Below are 21,662 nucleotides of genomic sequence, written 5' to 3' on the forward strand. Positions count from 1 at the left end.
AGCTGTGTGTGGGTTTAAAAAAATCTATCTGTCCTATGGTGCCTCAGAAAATTGTTGCCCATATCTGCACCAACCTCCAGTGAACATCAGGGCCATGTGTGCTAATTAGACTCACAACACCCAATGGTCATTCCATGGCCAAAGTTTGTCATCAGTCCTGCTTCTTGCATGGCTAAAGTCATGAGGATGGCCTATGGGCAAAAACCAATCAATCAAGATGGATTTGTAAAGCACGGCTAATCACCCGACAGGGTATCCAGGCTCTCTCATGTCCTGAAGGCTCATTTGAACAACCACGTATTGAGGGCTATTCGGAATTACAGAAGTGACGTGTAATCTGGAGTTGTGTGGTGAGGCTGCACAAAAAACACGGGCAAAACAAGAAGAAGGCACACAAAAAACAGGGAGAAAAGCAAGGAGAAGGTACAAAAAACGGGAGGAAAATCAAGGAGAAGGCAAACAAAAAATGGGGGAAAGGCAAGGAATAGGCACACAAAAAAAGAAGGGGAAAAGCAAGGAGAAAGCAGTAAAAATGAGGGAAAAGCAAGGAGAAGGCACACAAAAACAGTGGAAAAAGCAAGGAGTAAGAAGTGAAAGCAAGGAGTAAGAAGTGAAAACAAGAGAAAAGCGAGGAGAAGGCACACAAAAAACAGAGGGGAAAGCATGGAGAAAGCAGTGAAAACGAGAAAAAAGCAAGGAGAAGGCACGCGGAAAAGGCACGCAAAAAATGGGGGGGAAAGCAAGAAGATACACACAAAAACAGGGGGGGGGGGGAGCAGGAGAAAGCAGGGTGAACCCGGGAAAAGCAAGGAGAAGTCACTCAGAAAATGGGGTGGGTGGGGGAGCAAGGAGAAGACAAGAGCAAGAGTGATGCAGCAGCACGGAGGGACCTGGGCCTGAAACCTGCTCAAAGGGGTCCATTGAGTAGATCCTGGGAGGCGGGAGAGGCGCCGGACCTAGGCAGGAAGTAACGGTCGGCATGCGGGAGCAGCGATAAGGGAAAAAGAAGGGCGAAAGAAGTGAAAACGAGGGGAAAGCACCGAGAAGGCACTCAGAAAACCGGGGAAAAGGAAGGAGAAGGCACAGAAAAACAGGGTAAAAAGCAAGGAGAAAACAGTGTGAAGGAGGGAAAAGCAAAGAGAAGGCACAAAAAACAGGAGAAAAAGCAAGGATAATACAGTAGCAAGAGCGATGCGGCAGAACGGGGAAATCTGGGCCTAGTACATGCAGTCTTCATACAATAAAGAGGCTACTGTTTCAAAATTATTTTACAAAAATAATCATTTAAGTTCTAAGAAACGCCTTTTCTTTTTTGCCCCAGAAAATAATTCCCACAGCAAGTTTTACACTACCCCAAACCAAAATCTGCACTAGTGACAAAATCAACTGAGCTAACAGCTGCAAGACCTCTGGTAGCCGCAGTACACCAAGTAAAGTCCATGGTGAGGATTAGCAGACGACATTTGTGGGAGATTCTGATATCAGTTGAGTAAAAGAGACATGAGCAGCTGCAGACTTGTGATTACGAGCGATATGGGCACTCATTGAAGGCATGAGGATTTAGGTCCCCTTTGCCCTTTGTGTGTTGGCAAGTTGAGAAAGCTGGTCGGGTCACCTGAGGTATTAAGATTCTCCCATGCCCAGGCCCTACACTGTTAATGTACAGAATGTGAGGGGAGGGAAATCCAACTCAGGAGAGGCGCTGGGAGATTGGCTGAAGAACATGGGTCAAGTCCCCACTAGGTGGTGAAAGAGTTCAGTCCCTGATTAACTTAAAGAGGTACATCAATTGTAAGGTGAGGGATAAAAAGGTTGTCTCACAGGACAGATGGCCAAGAACATGTACACAGCTTGAGAAGGGAAATCCTGAAGCAGGATGAGAAATGGGGCAAGCTCTTGCCAGTGCTCTTCTGGTTCTGAAATGAAGATAACACACAGCACAAAGCGAGAGATAGCCTGGCCAGACCCTCATCTGTGGTCAATGTATGGCCCTCTGTGATTCCTTCCGCCATCCTGGCCATCTTTGAGAAGAATGGAGGTGATTCCCAGGGCACAAACAGATCTCAACCAAGTGACGCTCCCATTGTGCTTTCCGCCCTCATAAAAGATCTAGAGTACAGAATTTGCAGCTTCAAACAGGAGTTTACAAGTTACAGTGAGGGAGAAAAAAAGCAGGAGGTGCCAACAAATCCAGGAAATGAAGGTACATCACAGGAGACGTGAGAGGGCTTAAGAAAGGTGCAGAACACAAGGATCAGAGGAGCAGCTGCTGCTGCTTGATGGCAATAACTAGTACAGTGGGAGAAGGAGAGCCTCTATAACAGCTTAGGCACCACAGGACAGGGCTGGAGAATGCACCTCTCTGCTCACTCTGGGGCAGAGGCAGAATCGGCTGGGTATGGGATATAAAGCCTGCGCAGCGGCACAGCCACCAGGCTTGGCTGTGTCAACCGCACAACTCAAACCACGGAGGAAGCCTCGAAAGCTGGAAAAGGTAGAGCATCTGTAAACCACTCCCTGGACATGAAGTAATAGAAGACAAAAAAGTGGGGTCCAGAAACAGATCCTTTTGGCTAACCCCAATCTCACGCTTGGATCGCGCTCAGCTATGCATGGGGTTGTCCTACTCTTTTTAATGTAAACACCTTAGTCACGGCAAGCTGATGTAATGGAGGGAGGGAGAAGGAACCATAACGGAGTGTAGTCTGCCCCTGCTGGACAAACACACTTTCCATAACATGACCATATTAATGACCCTCTTTCTAGAGCTGCTCCCGCCACTATTCCTAATGTTTCCGATACCTCGGGGAGATGCTGGCGACCCAGAATTACAAGCTGCCCCGCCTTCACCCAGCTAACTCAATAAACTGTAATTTATTAGCAAGATAACGGCATTCCCAAAGAAAAGAGGTAAAATAAATTAAATATTACAAGCTGTTCTTTGGTTGCTGTGTCAGTCTCCAGGCTATTTCTTTTTTGTGACTTATAGTCACGGATATATATTCAGCTGCACCTTTCTCCGTTTCTGCCAGTTCTTCTAAGTTAGGACTGTCTCACGTTTGAATAGCAAACGCTTCCTTTTCTTAACAATTCCTACCCAAGCCTTCATTTCCACAACCGGCTGCAAGCATGCAGTATGAGATGCGGCGGATACGTGACTCACTGGTACAGGAGAGGGACAGGCAGCATTAACCGTCCTAAGTTCTTCAATTTATGCCACAGACACGTCTGAATAAACAAGAATCTGGTGCACAGTGCAGAACCGGGGCTAGGCCTCTGCTGCTGCTTGTAGACGAAGCAACCATTGCAGTCAGGTCTGACCAAGCAGCTCCCAGCCTCTTCATGGGGTGGAAAACCACAGAGGAAACAATCTTCTGTGTGTGAACCCCGCAGTCTCTGCACATGAGGTGCCTGCCCTCACAGTGTAACCCGAGGCGCTGGGGCAGACAGCTGTGAAGGCACCGCAGTCCAGAGGAACACCATGTGTTGTGTGTCTGCTTCGCAGCGCTGGAAGCAGCAGACAGGTAAGGTTCGAGCACTGCTAGTGCAGGTGTCAGTGCTTGATTCAACTAGAGATTTTAGGGTTTTAATAAGTAGACAGGCAGGGCTGGCCTTCTTAAGGAGGGTTGTATGAGCAGCTTTTTGTAGTTTTTAACTAACTGGGGATGACTGGCGCCTAGAGCCCCGTAACTACCATGTTTATGATATTTGGTCCCGGTTCCCAATGAGAGAGAGGGCGCAGGTATGTAAACTGGCAGCAGCCCATGATAGAGCAAGTCCAGCCAGAGGACTGACGCCTACTCCAGATCCGAAGCCCCGGCGGGGCCGAAGAACACCTGGGCAGCATCGCGTGAGGGAGCAAGTCCAGAGGAACACCTGGACAGGACCACATGATGGAGCGAGTCCAGCCAGAGAACTGAGGCCTACTCCAGATCCGAAGCCCCGGTGGGACCGAAGAACACCTTGGCGGGACCACGTGATGGAGCGAGTCCAGTCAGAGGACTGAGGCCTACTCCAGATCCGAAGCCCCGGTGGGACCGAAGAACACCTGGGCGGGACCACGTGATGGAGCGAGTCCAGCCAGAGGACTGAGACTTACTCCAGATCCGAAGCCCTGGCGGGCCCGAGGAACACCTGGGCAGGATCGCGTGATGGAGCAAGTCCAGAGGAACACCTGGACAGGACCACGTGATGCAGCAAGTCCAGCCGAAGGACTAAGGCCTACTCCAGATCCGAAGTCCCGGCGGGCCCGAGGAACACCTGGGCAGGACCACGTGATGGAGCGAGTCCAGTCAGAGGACTGAGGCCTACTCCAGATCCGGATCCCCAGCGGCCCGAGGCACACCTGGGCAGGACCACGTGATGGAGTGAGTCCAGAGGAACACCTGGGCAGGACCACGTAATGGTGCGAGTACAGCCAGGGGGCTGAGGGCTAATCCAGATCCGAAGCCCCGGCGGGACCGAGGAACACCTGAGAGGACTATGTGATGGAGCGAGCGCAGCCAGAGGGCCGAGGCCTACTCCAGATCCGAAACCCCAGCGGGACCGAAGAACACCTGGGCAGGGCTGCGTGATGGAGCGAGTACAGCCAGAGGGCTGAGGGCTAATCCAGATCCGAAACCCCGGCGGGCCCGAGGAACACCTGGACAGGATCACACGACGGAGCAAGTCCAGCCAGAGGGCGGAGGCCTACTCCAGATCTAAAAACCCGGCAGGACCGAAGAACACCTGGGAGGACCATGTCGGAGGGATGAGGCCTAATCCAGATCCGAAGCCCCGGCGGTACTGAGGAACACCTGGGCAGCATTACGTGATGGAGCGAGTCCAGAGGAACACCTGGGCAGGACCATGTGATGGAGCGAGTCCAGCCAGAGGGCTGAGGCCTCCTCTAGATCCAAAGCCCCGGCAGGACCAAAGAACACCTGGGTAGGACCATGTGATGGAGCGAGTCCCACCAGAGAGCTGAGGCCTACACTAGATCCAAATGCGGGCGGGACTGAAGAACACCTGGGCAGGATCACACTATGGAGCGAGCCCAGCCAGAGGACTGAGGCTTACTCCAGATCTGAACACCCGGTAGGACTGAAGAACACCTGCGCAGGACAATGTGAAGTTGTGTGGCCAGCCAGAGGGTTGAGGCCTACTCCAGATCCGAAGCCCCGGTGGGGCCGAGGAACACCTGGGCAGGATCACGTGATGGAGCGAGTCCAGAGGAACACCTGGGCACGATCACTTGGAGTGAGTCCAGCCAGAGGGCTGAGGCCTACTCCAGATCCAAAGCCCCAGCCGGACCGAAGAACACCTGGGTAGGACAGCGTGATGGAGCGAGTCCAGCCAGAGGGCTGAGTCCTACTCCAGATCTGAAGCACAGCGCGGCCGAGAACCACCTGGGCCGGATCACGTGATGGAGCTAATTCAGAGGAACAGCTGGGCAGGACCACGTGATGGACCAAGTCCAGAGGAACACCTGGGCAGGATCGGGTGATGGAGCGAGTCCAGACAGAGGGCTGAGTCCTACTCCAGATCTGAAAACCCGGCAGGACAGAAGAACACCTGGGAGAACCATGTAATAGAGCGCGCCCAGCCAGAGGGATGAGGCCTACTCCAGATCCAAAGCCCCAGCGGGACTGAGGAACACCTGGGCAGGATTACGTGATGGAGCGGGTCCAGAGGAACACCTGGGCAGGACCATGTGATGGAGCAAGTCCAGCCAGATGGCTGAGGCCTCCTCTAGATTGAAAGCCCTGGCAGGACCAAAGATCATCTGGGCAGGACCACGTGATGGAGCGAGCCCAGCCAGAGGGCTGAGGCCTCCTCTAGATCCAAAGCCCAGCCGGGACCAAAGAACACCTGGGTAGGACCACATGATGTAGCGAGCCCAGCCAGAGGGCTGAGGCCTACTCCAGATCCGAAGCCCTGGTGGGACCAAAGAACACCTGGGCAGGACCTTGTGATGGAGTGAGCCCAGCCAGAGGGCTGAGGCCTACTCCAGACCTAAAGCCCCGGCGGGGCCGAGGAACACCTGGGCAGGATCATGTGATGGAGCGAGTCCAGAGAACACCTGGGCACGATCACGTGATGGCGTGAGTCCAGCCAAAGGGCTGAGGCCTACTCCAGAGCTGAAGCCCCGACGGGACAGAGGAACTCCTGGGCAGGAACACGTGATGGAGCGACTCCAGAGGAATTCCTGGGCATGATCACGTGATGGAGCGAGTCCAGCCAGAGGGCTGAGGCCTACTCCAGATCCGAAGCCCCGGTGGGACCAAAGAACACCTGAGCAGGACCACGTGATGGAACGAGCCCAGCCAGAGGGCTAAGGCCTACTCCAGATCCGAAGCCCCGGTGGGACCAAAGAAAACCTGGGCAGGACCACGTGATGGAGAGATCCCGGGCTGAGGCCTACTCCAGATACGAAGCCCCAGCGGGACCTAAGAACACCTGGGCAGGACTGCATGATGGAGCGAGTCCAGCCAGAGGGCTGAGTACTAATCCAGATCCGAAGCCCCGGCAGGCCCGAGGAACACCTCGGAGGACCATGTGACGGAGCGAGTCGAGCCAGAGGACTGAGGCCTACTCCAGATCCAATGCCCCGGCGGGACTGAAGAACACCTGGGCAGGACCACGTGATGAAGCGAGTCCAGCCAGAGGACTGAGGCCTACAATAGATCCAAAGCCCCGGCGGGACTGAGGAACACCTGGACAGGATCACACGATGAAGCAAGCCCAGCCAGAGGGTGGAGGCCTACTCCAGATCAGAAGCCCCGGCAAGACTGAAAAACACCTGGACTGGATAGCGTGATGGAGAGAGTCCAGCCAGAGGACTGTGGCCTCCGCTAGATCCAAAAGCCCCGGTGGGACCAAAGAACACCTGGGCAGGACTGCATGATGGAGCGAGTCCAGCCAGAGGGCTGAGTGCTAATCCAGATCCGATGCCCCGGCAGGCCCGAGGAACACCTGAGAGGACCATGTGATGGAGCGAGTCCAGCCAGAGGGCTGAGGCCTACTCCAGATCCAAAGCCCCGGCGGGACTGAGGAACACCTGGACACAATCACACGATGAAGCAAGCCCAGCCAGAGTGCAGAGGCCTACTTAAGATCTGAAAACCCGGCAGGACTGAAGAACACCTGGGAGGACCATGTAATAGAGCGAGCCTAGCCAGAGGGCTGAGGCCTACTCCAGATCCGAAGCCCCGGCGGGACTGAGGAACACCTGGGCAGGATTACGTGATGGAGCGGGTCCAGAGGAACACCTGGGCAGGACCATGTGATGGAGCAAGTCCAGCCAGATGGCTGAGGCCTCCTCTAGATTCAAAGCCCTGGCGGGACCAAAGATCATCTAGGCAGGACCACGTGATGGAGCGAGCCCAGCCAGAGGGCTGAGGCCTACTCCAGATCCGAAGCCCCGGTAGGACCAAAGAACACCTGGGCAGGACCTCGTGATGGCGTGAGTCCAGCCAGAGGGCTGAGGCCTACTCCAGATCCGAAGCCCCGACGGGACAGAGGAACTCCTGGGCAGGAACACGTGATGGAGCGACTCCAGAGGAATTCCTGGGCACGATCACGTGATGGAGCGAGTCCAGCCAGAGGGCTGAGGCCTACTCCAGATCCAAAGCCCCGGTGGGACCAAAGAACACCTGGGCAGGACCACGTGATGGAGCGATCCCAGCCAGAGGGCGGAGGCCTACTCCAGATACGAAGCCCCAGCGGGACCAAAGAACACCTGGGCAGGACTGCATGATGAAGCGAGTCCAGCCAGAGGGCTGAGTGCTAATCCAGATCCGAAGCCCCAGCAGGCCAGAGGAACACCTCGGAGGACCATGTGATGGAGCGAGTCCAGCCAGAGAACTGAGGCCTACTCCAGATCCAATGCCCCGGCGGGACTGAGGAACACCTGGACAGGATCACACGATGAAGCAAGCCCAGCCAGAGGGCGGAGGCCTACTCCAGATCTGAAAACCCGGCCAGACTGAAGAACACCTGGGAGGACCATGTGATGGAGCGCGCCCAGCCAGAGGGCTGAGGCCTACTCCAGATCAGAAGCCCCGGCGGGACCGAAAAACACCTGGGCAGGATCGCGTGATGGCGCGAGTCCAGCCATAGGACTGTGGCCTTCTCTAGATCCTAAGCCCCGGCGGGACTGAAGAACACCTGGGCAGGACCATGTGATGGAGCGCGCCCAGCCAGAGGGCTGAGGCCTACTCCAGATCCGAAGTCCCGGCAAGACTGAAAAACACCTGGACTGGATAGCGTGATGGAGAGAGTCCAGCCAGAGGACTGTGGCCTCCGCTAGATCCAAAAGCCCCGGTGGGACCAAAGAACACCTGGGCAGGGCCATGTGAGGGAGAGAGTCCAGCCAGAGGGCTGAGGCTTACTCCAGATCCGAATCCCGAGCGGGACCAAAGAACACCTGGGCAGGACTGCATGATGGAGCGAGTCCAGCCAGAGGGCTGAGTGCTAATCCAGATCCGAAGCCCCGGCAGGCCCGAGGAACACCTGAGAGGACCATGTGATGGAGCGAGTCCAGCCACAGGGCTGAGGCCTACTCCCGACCTGAAGCCCCAGCGGGAGCGAAAAACACCTGGGCAGGATCTCGTGATGGAGCGAGCCCAGCCAGAGGGCGGAGGCCTACTCCAGATCCAAAGCCCCGGTGGGACTGAGGAACACCTGGACACGATCACACGATGAAGCAAGCCCAGCCAGAGTGCGGAGGCCTACTCAAGATCTGAAAACCCGGCAGGACTGAATAACACCTGGGAGGACCATGTAATAGAGCGAGCCCAGCCAGAGGGCTGAGGCCTACTCCAGATCCAAAGCTCCGGCGGGACTGAAGAACACCTGGGCAGGATCGCGTGATGGAGCGAGTCCAGCCAGAGGACTGAGGCCTCCTCTAGATCCAAAGCCCCAGCGGAACCGAAGAACACCTGGGCAGCACAGCGTGTTGGAGCGAGTCCAGCCAGAGGGCTGAGTCCTACTCCAGATCTGAAGCACAGTGCGGCCGAGAACCACCTGGGCAGGATCACGTGATGGAGCAAGTCCAGAGGAACACGTGGGCAGGATCTCGTGATGGAGCGAGTCCAGACAGAGGGCTGAGTCCTACTCCAGATCCGAAGCTAAGGTGGGGCTTCGGAAAGGAAATAAAGGGAAAAGGATAGCAAAACTGTGACAACGGGGAAAGTAGCGGTGAAAAAGGTTCTGTAAGACTGCGATAAAGAAACTGGAAGAAGAGGTGTTAGAATTAATGATAAGCAGCGTTGGTATTTTGGCAGCTCCGACGGAGGGGTCAATCTTCGAGCCCTTGCATTTGTTTACAAACAAGCACTGGAGTCTGGCGTTGAATAAAGAGCCACAAGTGATGTAGCAGGCCCTCAGAACAAAGTGTGCAGGAGCCTTCCCTTCCTCTTATAAATGATTAAGTCTTAGCAGCAAAGTGAAGAATTGCTGGCATTGTTGTGCATTTTGAAAACTTCCATCCAGGCATTCGATATTTGGCAAACTGCATTTTACTGCACAATGTTAGATCCACTCTTGTTCTGTGGTGTGGAATCAAAGGCCCCTGAAGATTGAGTAAGAAGTGAAAAGGAGTTGGAGCGCTGCAGCACCGGTTCGCTCAGACGCCAACATGCATCAGGATAGCTGCAGAGGGTAAATACAGAGACTCACAAGGTGAAATCTGACCGCCATTCTTGGCGCAGCCAGTGCTTGCATCGCTAGACACATCTTTCTAGGTTTTTGTCTGTTATCAGGAGAGAGCTACAGAGTGGTTTGAGAGAGGGAAGAGGGCTCAAATGCTACTTATACTCTGGCAGGTGAAGAAGCACCCAGAGAGCAGGCGCATCCAAACAAGCTTGTTACCCTGATAACTCCAGGTGGGCCCCCCCTGTCAAGGGTGTGGGGGGAAACACTGCGGGCATAACTGCACCGGTTTACCCCTGTCAAGGGGGAGGGGGGACACTGGGGGCATAAATGCACCGGTTCACCCCTGTCATGGGGAGGGGGGCACTGCCCGGCATAACTGCACTGGCTCACCCCTGTCAAGGGGGAGGGGGACATTGCCAGGCATAACTGCACTGGTTTATCCCTGTCAAGGGGAGGGGGGACACTGCCAGGCATAACTGCAATGGTTCACCCCTGTCAAGGGGAGGGGGGACACGGCGGGCATAACTGCACTGGTTCACCCCTGTCAACGGGGAGAGGGGACACAGCGGGTATAACTGCACCGGTTCACCGCTGTCAAGGGGGAGGGGGGACAGTGCCAGGCATAACTGCACCGGTTCACCCCTGTCAAGGGGGAGGGGGGACACTGCCAGGCATGACTGCACCGGTTCACCCCTGTCAAGGGGAGGGGGAACACAGCGGGCATAACTGCAACGGTCCACCCATGTCAAGGGGGAGAGGGGCACTGTCAGGCATTACTGCACCGGTTCACCCCTGTCAAGGGGGGGGGGGGGGGGGGACACTGCCAGGCATAACTGCACCGGTTCACCCCTGTCAAGGGGAGGGGGGACACTGCAGGCATAACTGCACCGGTTCACCCCTGTGAAGGGGGAGGGGGGACCCTGTGGGTAGAACTGCACCGGTTCACCCCTGTCAAGGGGGAAGGGGGACACTGCCAGGCATAACTGTACCGGTCCACCCCTGTCAAGGGAGAGGACACTGCGGGCATAACTGCACCGGTTCACCCCTGTCAAGGGGAGGGGGACACTGCGGGCATAACTGCACCGGTTCACCCCTGTCAAGGGGGAGGGGGACCCTGTGGGTAGAACTGCACCGGTTCACCCCTGTCAAGGGGAGGGGGGACACTGCGGGCATAACTGCACCGGTTCACTGCTGTCAAGGGGGAGGGGGGGGGGGGACACTGAGGGCATAACTGCACCGGTTCACCCCTGTCAAGGGGGAGGGGGGACACTGCCAGGCATAACTGCACCAGTTCACCGCTGTCAAGGGGGAGGGGAGAAACTGCAGGCATCACTGCACCGGTTCACCCCTGTTAAGGGGGAGAGGGTGATGGAGCAAGGACTCATATAAAAGAGACTTGCTCGAATGCAATCTTCTCAGATAACTCGTAATACTGTAATAATTGTGTTTGTAAATACTAATAATCCATCAAAAATTCATACATTTAAGCTTAGGGGAAGCTTGCGTATGTGTCGTACTAACAAGTAACTCGAGAGTGACTAAAAATGGCTGCTAATGCAGGAATCTTTACTGAGCATGCGTCAACTACATCTACGTAGTAATGACGCACCTATGCTTTGGAGGGAAATCTTTGCAGCTGCGCAATCGCTTTCAAAATGGCCGCTTGGAACTCACATGTTAATGTGCATGCTTATGCTGAAACTAAACCCTGCAAAATTTGATAAAATGCTAATGCGAAAGATTTATATAAGTAAAGGGGGATAGAGTAGAGATAGGTGGTATACAGTGAAATTGTTTTAATTTGAATTTAATATGTCTCTTTCTGACTTCTTTATTAGTTCGTATTTTGGGCCTCAAAGGATGTCAGATGTCCATACCCCACGTGTCCTTCGCACATGCGTAATTTTAACCCGCCAGGGACCATGACGAATGAATTTGAAACTCATCCAAAGCCACGACCTCTATTTGTCCTGGGAACAGAATCATCTTCCTGACTGATGAATGAAGTTATTAAATTGTATCATTTTGATCGAAAATGTGAAATCGGGTGGGAAATTAAGCATGGGAAAGTAAATTAAGTGGCGGGAACACAGAACAATGAACTTAAAGAAAAATAATAAACTTAGCATGGTGTGATGATTATCTCCCCTTTTCCTGTCCAATCAGAGTTAGAAATGTCATAAATTCGAAACATTTAGGGGTGGTACATGCCATTAGAAAGGTATAATTGAGGTAGTTTAGTCAGTTAGACACACACAGCGAGACGGAGAATACTGAGAGACCGAGATGCTGTCCGAGAATTTAAAGAATACTAAAGAAGATCCATTTCCAGACTTAGAACTTTGAGCCAATTAATTAGAAGAACATCACGGAAGAATCGAGGAGGCACATAATAGAAGAAGATCGCGGAAGAATCGAGGAGGAAGATAGTGTCAGAGAGGGGTGCGACGCAGGCATCGTTTCTAGAAGAGGTCATCTATCCTGTCCCTGAATCCTGTCCTGAGCCTTTGTCACCTGATCTGTCCCAGGGGACCCATTCCAATTCCTTGGCCATGGGGTAATTTTCACACCATTCTAGGTAACTATAATTCTGTGTAGTATGTAATTGTACTGCTCTCTCTGTTTTCTCCCTATTCAGGTTCTGTCATCGTAATAACTTTGTTTAATGATTATTCTATTTAAATTTTATTCCCTTCCTCTCCTTGGAGAAAATGGTGTTCTAACTGTGTTTTGGTTCTTGGCTCACAAGAATTAACTAGATAAACATTTAAAAACTCTCCCGAGTCTGTGGTTATTTAAAGAAGGTTACGATACGTAAATGTTACCTATACAGTTAACTAAAAGATCCATTGATGAGAGGAAAGTACATTCGGTCGGAAAGGTTTGGTAAGAAATGGTTAAGATGAATTCATCTTACAGGTATTAGTATAACAAATTGACCCCCAGCGGTATCTACTAGCCTACGTGAATGAGTGTGTGTTTATGGGCCCAGGTGAGTATATGGTATTTGAGTACCTGAGGTTAGTAACCCACTAGATCATTTTTCTGGTAGCAGAGCTATGGTTTATTTTATTAACTAGTTAGGTAAAAATATTTGAATTTGAATTATTGATTATGTATTAACGAACCAGTTTGTATTTGTTTTATGTTGTATGGAAATTCCCGGGAATATTGAATAGCAGGTGGTGAATGGAAACCACACTGCAGTGAGGTTAATCGTTTGCTAAAGATAGCACTGTAAGACTATGCAGGGTTGACAGTGTTGCTTTAGGGATTATTTTGTATAAAAGTGAGAGTGATCGATAGCAAAGAGTTCGCTGGTGAAACTTTGGGCTTACATCACCAAGAAAGGGTAATACCGAAGGAGTAGCAGGTTCGTCGGCGCCTGAGTGAAGAGTAAGGGGAAGAGATTTACTCGTAGTGTGTGAAGAGTAAGCGGAAAGGTTTACTTGCAGTAAAAGTAAAATCGACTTTCTGATTTTAGCGGAGCAGGGTAGTGAATGTTTATATGTTGTCAATTAATTAATTTTGTATGAAAATTGAAAGAAAAATAAGTTATTCGTGTTACCTTGTAAAGGAGGGGTCAGCTGCGGGTGCTGCACTGATATCACAGAGGGCCACGCTGGGATTGGGTGGAACAGAAATTGTTAAGGAGGGGTCAGTAGTAAGGAGTGATATTGACGTCACAGAAAAGACACGCTAGTATTGGCCAAGCGTATAGTGTGGAACAGAATTTGATTGGTCAAAAGAATCCGCACTGATATTGGTCAAGTATTAGAGTATTAGAGTAAAAACGAACCTTTGATTGGCTAGAAAATAGGAGCTACAATAATAATTGACAGTGGGCTTTGTATGTATTAGGGAATCGCCCAGACAGAAGGTATTTACGGTTTGCCAGAGAACAATATATAAAAGGATCGACACCTAAAATGTACGGAGAAAAATAGAAAATGACATTTATGCAGAAAATTAAAAAATATTTTAAAAAGGATAAACCCGTTATGACTAGAGAGGGAATTCTTATCCCTCCCCCGAAAACGCCTGCATCATACATGATGATGGAAAGAGGCTATCATACTTGTGTATGGTTGGAAAATTGGATAGAATATACAACAAGTGATGGAGTGCTAGCATTTCCAGAACATGGTACGTTTAATGGGAGAATTCTGCATAACCGGATATTAAAAATGAATGAATTAAAGCCCCGACCAAGCTTAACCCAATATGAAGCTTTAGAGGAATGGGAGACTGAAGCATTTGAGCGTGATAGATCCAGAAGTAGCAGAAGCCTTAGAGGGTTTTATCCTAGGATACTGTGTGAATCCCGAGATATTCAGATGAAACAATGGAGACAAGCAATGGTGGCTGAGGGATTATATCCTGTATTAATGGCTGAGGAACAGTCAGGAGGCAAGTGCACAGAGAAGACCAAACACTTAACAATGATATGTAGCGGAGAATCGGAAGATGATTTTTTGGAGGACATTTTAATGACAAACCCTCCAACTTACCAAGAAGGACTGAGTAAAACTACTCCTAGTGCTCCGGTTTTGGGAACACCATTAGTTTCTCAAGTTATACATGACCCAATGAGCGGAAGAGTACTTCAGGAAAAAGAAAGAGAGGCAATAAACAAGAATAGAGTGGAATTAATACAGAAAATAACCCAATTGAGTATCCACCCTGAAGCACTAACTATACCAGTGACTATAGGTCCGGTGGTTCCATTATATGGAGATAAGACAATCGCTCACAAACCACCAGTCATGTACACACCCACAATAGAACCCAGAAAAGAGAATATAATAATTGATGATCAAGGCAGTGAATGTGATTTGGTGAGATCATTAATGGATTTGCCGATAAGAGAACAGTTAAATGATACCCCGAGAAGAGTTACACCTAGTTGTTCAAAAGAAGTACAAATAGAAACACCTACAGGAGTCAAGAGTGCCACAATAGTATCTCCAGAAGAAATAGAAAGATGGGCCCAGGAAATAGACAAGCCAAAACAGCCAGTGAAAGTTCTAGATATTTACAAATTGAAAGTGGAATTGGAAGAAATGATATCTGGAAACATGATACTAGACAGGCTAAATACTTACAATGAAGAGGAGCTACTGTTCAAGAGGAGCTACTGTTCATTTGCAGAAGTAACACTAGAAATACAAAATGATCCATGAGAAATTGACAGACCTAGCTTCTGAAATGGGAGTTGAAATAGGGAAATCCAAGGTATTACAGAAACCATACAGAGCAGAATTCAGTGATAATGACCTGGAAAATATGAATGTGTCTGAAAGAAAATTTCAGGTCAAAGAATTAATGACCATTTTACAAAAATGGGGTGACCTAGACAAATGGAAAGCTAGATGGATGCGAAAAAGGGAAGAAGCACCAATCGAACAACTTCTGAATTTTGTTGAAAGACACAGGAAAGGTAGAAAGATTATGTCCAATGAGAGAGGTGTCTGGAGGAGGATATGTACATGTTCCATGGACCAGACAGGACATTTTATCGTTTACCAATGATTTCCTGAAGTTAAGAGAAAAGCCAGTTGAATGGTAGTGGCAAGTTGAAAGATCTGTGAAGGTTTCTAAAGTATTGTTAAAGGATTTGGATGGTTTATTTGACATAGTAGTACCTGCTGATTTGTGGACAGAATGTAAAATTACTGTTGATTGGCCTAGTGATGAAAACCCGAGAGATGCTAAAACAGGAGCCCCTTTAGAAGAGGTAATGAAGAAATATCACCAGGTGATCTCTTTCTTGAAAGGGAAAATTCCTCCAAAAGAAACAGATTGGGTAAAGATAGATAGAACGACTCAGGATAGAAATGAGTCCGCACATACTTATTATGAACGCTTACTGCAGGTATTTAAACAGTATGGTGGTTTTGAGAACATTGGAGATAAAGATATGGGACATTTTGTGTATCGATTTGTGACAGGATTGAAACCAGAAATTGGAGACATGATTCGTCAGCACATGTTGGGTTGGCAAGCGAGACCCATAGACGATATTCTCAAAGACGCAAAGTATTGCGGAGTTGAGATTGACAATAAATGAAAGAAATTAGAAGAAAAGGTGATGTGGGCTCAGGTAAAATTAGCGAAACAGCAGGAACTCCAACTAGACAGACAGGAATTCAAGGAAAGGGGCAAGGCCAAAATGAAAATAATGGGGGAAAACAAAAAGGACGAATGAGTAGAGAGGAAGCAAAGAAGAAATTTCCTTGTCATGGGTGCGGAAAATTGGGGCATTGGAAAAACAAGTGTAAAAATATTCAGAATAATAATGGCACAAATCAAAATTTAAATCCACAGATGCAGAATGAGGGGATAATGAGTCAACCGCAGCAGGTTGTAAATCTACAGTCAGTTGCCACCTGCCCCATGCCAAATGTTGTGAACCAGGCCATGTACAGTGCGGACACCGGATTTCAAGGAGGCACTGGTAAGAAAAATTCTGTAACATCACAATTTAACAGGACCCTTATTTCGGTGACAGCGACCAATGACGGTGCATGAGGGGGGAGGAAAAGGAGTGCGTACTTGTCGCATCCTTACCGGTAGATCAATCAGGTCCATATGTTGATGGTAAAGTAGAAGGAAAAGATATTACCTTTTTGTTGTACACTGGTGCTACCCGTTCTACTGTGAAAACAGCAGACATTCCAAACCTACCCCTCTCGGGAGAAGCGATCCAAGTAGTGGGCGCTTCCATTAAACAGATTAGAACCCCTATTACAGAACCCATGGAGGTACGCATTGGTAATTTCAGGGAAATGCACAAATTTGTGGTGTGTGACTCCAGTCCTGTAAATCTATTAGGAAGAGATCTACTGTGCAAAATGAATTGCACAATATTTTGCACACCGGACTGTGTTGCAATTCAAACCCCAGATGAAGACGGAGTCTATAAAATCATGTTAGTTAAACAAGGCACAGAGGTAGATGAGATGTATTCCATGATGACAAAAGACAGTTTACCAGAGGAGGTCAAATTGACAGTAAATCCAAATGTGTGTGATTTTACAGGAAAAGAAGTAGGGTTAATGGCAAATGTAGATCCAGTAAAAGTAACTGAAGGAAGGTGCAGTTTACCCAAATACTCGACAATACAAAATGAGTCCCGAAGTTAAAGCTAGTGTTGCAGCAGAAATTGATCGAATGATTGAACAAGGCATTCTAAAGGAAATAATGAGTAGTCCCTGTAATTCACCTATAATTGGCATTAAGAAACCTAGCGGGATATAGGATAGTTCAAGATCTAAGAAAGATTAACAAAATTGTTGTGCCTTGTTGCCCTGTAGTGCCCAACCCAGCAGTGATTCTGTACCAGATACCATGGAAGGCAGGATGGTTTAATGTAATTGATCAATGCCATGCCTTTTTCTCCATTCCCTTACACCCAGATAGCCAATATCTTTTCTCATTTAAGTTTGAGGACCGTATTTTAGTCTGGAATCGCGTTCAAGGGCACACTGAAAGTCCTTCAATTTTCAATCAGATACTGAAAAAGTGCCTAGAAACCTTAGTGTTGCCCAGAAAGTCAGTATTGGTGCAATATATCGACTACTTACTAGTCGCGTCTAAAACAAGAGATGACTGTGTTACTGATTCAATTGCCTTGTTGAATCATTTGGCTGATGGTGGACATAAAGTGTCCCCAGAAAAATTGCAGTTTTGCAGAACCGGAGTCAAATATCTAGGACACCAAATAGAATGCGGAGTAAGGAAAGTGACCCCAGAAAGAATAGAACTAATAAGACAAATGAAATTGCCGCAAACTCAGAGAGAAATAAGAATGTTCCTTGGAGTTGTAGGATACTGTAGGCAGTGGATTGTAGTGTTTACCCTGCTAGCCAAACCCCTAATACAAATGACCAAGAAGCGAGCAAAGGATCCTATAGAATGGGATGACTAAAGCATGGGAGCATTTGTGAAATTACTGAAGTGTTTGTGTGAAGCCTCAGCTTTAGGTATGCCAGATTACTCGAAAGAATTTGCACTGTTTTGTTGTGAGAGAAATAGTTGTGCACTTTCAGTCTTAACCCAGAGACATGGTTTGATGCGACGTCCAGTGGCATACTTCTCTGCCATTTTGGACACGGTAGCCTCAGCGTTACCTGGTTGTTTAAAAGCAGTAGCTGCAACCTGCATGAGCCTGGAACAAAGCGAATCATTTATGATGGGACATGCGGTAAAGGTGCATGTTCCACATTCAGTTGAGATTCTTTTAACGAGAACTCGAACTCAGTATCTCACTCCTAGTCGGATGACTAAGTATGAAAGAATCCTATTAGGTGCTGAAAACGTGACAATAGTCAGGTGTACTGTGCTAAACCCTGCTACCTTGTTACCAGATGTAAATGGAGAAGAAGTGAGGGATGAAGTCGAGCACGACTGTTTGGATGTGACTGAACTTTGCACCAAGCCCCGTCCAGACATACAGGAAGAACATTTGAAGAATGCTAAACATGAGCTGTTTGTAGATAGCTTGTGTATGCGCAATGAGGAGGGAGGACTAAGTGCTACTTACGATGTATGTACATTTGCTGGAATAGTCGAAGCATCCTATTTGCCAGGAGTCAAATCTAAACAAGTAGCCGAATTGATAGCTTTGATTAAAGCTTGCAAAATTGGGAATAACTGGAAAGTAATAATTTTTACTGATAGCCAGTATGGTTACGGGGTTGTGCATGATTTTGGCCAACTCTGGATGCAGAGAAATTTCTTGACTTCTTCAGGATGCCCAATTAAAAATAGAAATTTCGTAAAAGAACTGCTTGAAGAAATACAATTGCCAAAAGAAGTGGCAGTGGTCAAGTGTGCCGCACATCAGTCAGGAGATGACTATGTGTCGGCTGGTAATAGGTATGCTGACCAGGTTGTCCAATACTGTGCCAGAAATAAAATGGCGGTAAACAAGAAAATTGAAGCAAGTGGAATTAGCTGCCAACTTATGTTACTCTCAGGATTGGAAACATGGGAAGAAGTAAGACAGCTGCAAGATGAGGTAGAGATGAAAGAAAAAGAAGACTGGGTGAAAGTAGAGTGCCAACAGAGATCGAAGATGATGTATGGATTTACCTAGATGGCAGGCGAGTAATGCCAGACTGTATGCTTTCACAATTGGCTAGGATGTATCACAGAGTCACCCATATAGGCAGGGATGCCATGATCAGAATCTTTAGACAGGATTGGTTTAATCCGAAGTTCAGGAATGTAGCAGAGAGTCTATGCCAGAGATGCTTAACCTGTCAACAAATGAATCCAGGCAGGAAAACAGTGGTCTGTATGGGGAAAATTAGAAAGGCAGAAGGCCCATTTATAAGGCTACAAATAGATTTTATCCGATAACCACCTTCCAGAGGTTCGTAGTACATACTCGTTATAGTTTGTTTGTTTTCACGGTGGGTGGAGGCATACCCTCCTAGAAGAAATGACAGTATAACACTTACCAGAACTGATTCCGCGGTTCGGTTTTCCAGTAACTTTGGAATCAGATAGAGGGTCTCATTTTAATAATGAAATAATTCGACTAATCTGTGAAGCATTTAAAATAGAACAAAAACTGCACTGTGCATATCGCCCACAGGCTTCTGGAGTGGTAGAACAAATAAATGGCACTGTTAGAAATGAGGGGGCTCTGGTTGGCGCAGGCAAGTGCCAGCGACAAGCAGGGACCCTTTACTTCTAGTCAGGGCGAATGATGACTCCTTAGAATAACCCCTGCTCACCCTCTAGGTGCGTGGCACGAGCAGTAAAGGCTAAACTTCAGGGCGTACACGGTTAAGCACTTGCAATTATACACACAGTAAACCCCTTGCATGCACCACAAACGGACACCAATCAGGTTGTATACAAAAATAAGGCTTTTATATAGTTTTAGCAGATTTAGTACAAGGCCCAGTAACGGTGAAAGCGGTGGGGCCACAATCTCTGTGCATACGGAAAGTTCTCTTTATACGGAAAGTTCTTAGGCGGACAACATGGTGAACTGCGGGCCTTAGCGCACTTTGCGCTGAAGCGGCAACCGGGAGGCACGCGTCAGAGGACAGGGAAAACAGAACGTTGCGGACCCTGGATCCGATGCGAGGTCGCGGTCGAGTTCGTAAGTACAGTGCCTGGTCTCTTTTCATGAAGGCGGGAGCGGGACTTCAGCGGCTCTCTTTAGAAGGGCGAGCCAGCGTCCGGGGCTCCCACACTTCACGAGGGGGGTCTGGTCCTTCAGGCTCACGGCAAGAGCGGGGTGTTGCAGGTGGCAAGTGAACAAAGCGGGGCAGCCGGGCACGCTGTCTACGTCAGGGCTGTCTGTGGCTTGAAGATGCTCACAACGCCGATTCCGGCAGGAGGGGTGAAGGTGCGCAGCGAGCCTCCGGCGAGCGAGGTGACTGGGCAGCCCAGCACGGCGTCGGGGGAGCGGCTCAGATCGAGCGAGGCTCTTCCCAAGGCAGGGGCGGCCAAGCAGTCCGGTCACGGCTCAAGGAGGGGCTGGGGGGGCACGAGAGTCACGGCTCCAGCGAGGGAAGGAACACCACAGTCCAGCGGTGGGCGAGTGAAGGTCAGGTTGAGCCCAATGGTTCTGGGGCTCAGTTCAGGGGGCAAGCTCGCTTCCAAGCCCTTGGAGATCGTTTTGAAAAGCACAAGTTTCTTGAAAATAAAAATAAAGCAAAGTCTCTAGCAAAAGGTTCCTCTTCTCTCCTTTGGCAGCAAGGTCACCACTGCAGGCCAGTCCCCCAGGAAAGGGACCGTCTTGCTCCTTGCAGCTTTCCCGGCGCCTCCTCCTCAGACAGAGATTCTTCTTGGGTCAAAAGTGGATCTGATTTCTTAGGAGCAGGGCTCCTACATTTATACTGCATTTCTTTTGTTTTCCCAGGCCAGGGGGCCCTTGCCTAGTTCAGTCCAGTTCTGGAGCACTTTGTTGACGAGATGCAGGCTTCTTCTTTCAGAGTGCAGGGCAGAGTCATCAGATGCTCCACAGGGGGCGGAGCCAGCATTGTGGTGGCAGAGCACAGTCCTATTCAGAGCCGAGGTGTACTCCTCCCACCCATCTACCTGTCAATCTTTCTATTCACCACTAGGCTACCTAGCCCTGCCCATCTGGGTTACCCCAGCCCTGTCACTCACACAAACCAGACAGCAGATACACATCACGCAGAGGCAGGCTGAAATGGTTAGGCAAGCAAAGGCCAACTTTCTAAAAGTGGCATTTGCAAACGCAGAATATTAAAATAAACCTTACGAAAAGATGTACCTTATTATTCTGAGTTCAGGCATACTAAATTCGATCTTCTACCATGTTCCCTGGGTCGGTTAGGATCATAGGATGTAACGATCCTAACCGCCCATTCTGGCCTATGAGAACAGGGTAGCCTTGCAATAGTGAACAACGAAAATGGCGGTAATTCACTATTAGGACATGCCACACACATCAGGGCTTGTCCTACCTTATGCTACAATGCACCCTGCCCGTGGGCCTACCATAGGGGTGACTAACATGAAGTTAAGGGAAGGTTTTAGGGACTGGCAAGTGTGTGCACTTGCCAGTCAGCATGTCAGTACCAGACTGCACGCAGGTTCTGCAATGGCAGACCTAGACACATTTTACCAGGCCGCTTCGTTGGGTGGCACAACCAGTGCTGCAAGCCCACCAGCGGCATTTGTATTTACACGCCCTGGCACTCCTGGTGCATTTTACTGGGGTCTGACAGTAAACCAAATAAGCCAGTCATGGAATCCAACCAACATATACATTTTACATAGGGAGCACTTGCACTGTGGCACTGGTTGGCAGTGGCGCAGTGCGCTGAGCGGCCAACACCATAAAAACACATGAGGCACAGTAACAAAAAAGTGGAAGGGAGACTCACGCCAAGGTGCCAGGTCTAACACGTGTCCCCTCCAGCTGAAAGGTGGGGAGAACTACCCTACCCCAGGGAGATCCTCGTCACTAAGGCGGAAAAATCTGGACAGACCGTCAGCATTGGCGTGATCTGTACCAGGGCGATGTTCCACCG

At 49.5% G+C, this 21,662-nt stretch overlaps 1 protein-coding gene across 1 annotated transcript in view; it reads right to left on the bottom strand.

The window, feature by feature from the left end:
- LOC146870405 (coiled-coil alpha-helical rod protein 1-like) overlaps positions 1-21,662 on the bottom strand; it is a 281,563-nt gene that overhangs the window by 164,387 nt on the left and 95,514 nt on the right. The window lies entirely within an intron of this gene.

This window comes from Triturus cristatus, chromosome 1_1 (genome assembly GCF_964204655.1).
Source record: "Triturus cristatus chromosome 1_1, aTriCri1.1, whole genome shotgun sequence".
Taxonomy (NCBI): domain Eukaryota; kingdom Metazoa; phylum Chordata; class Amphibia; order Caudata; family Salamandridae; genus Triturus; species Triturus cristatus.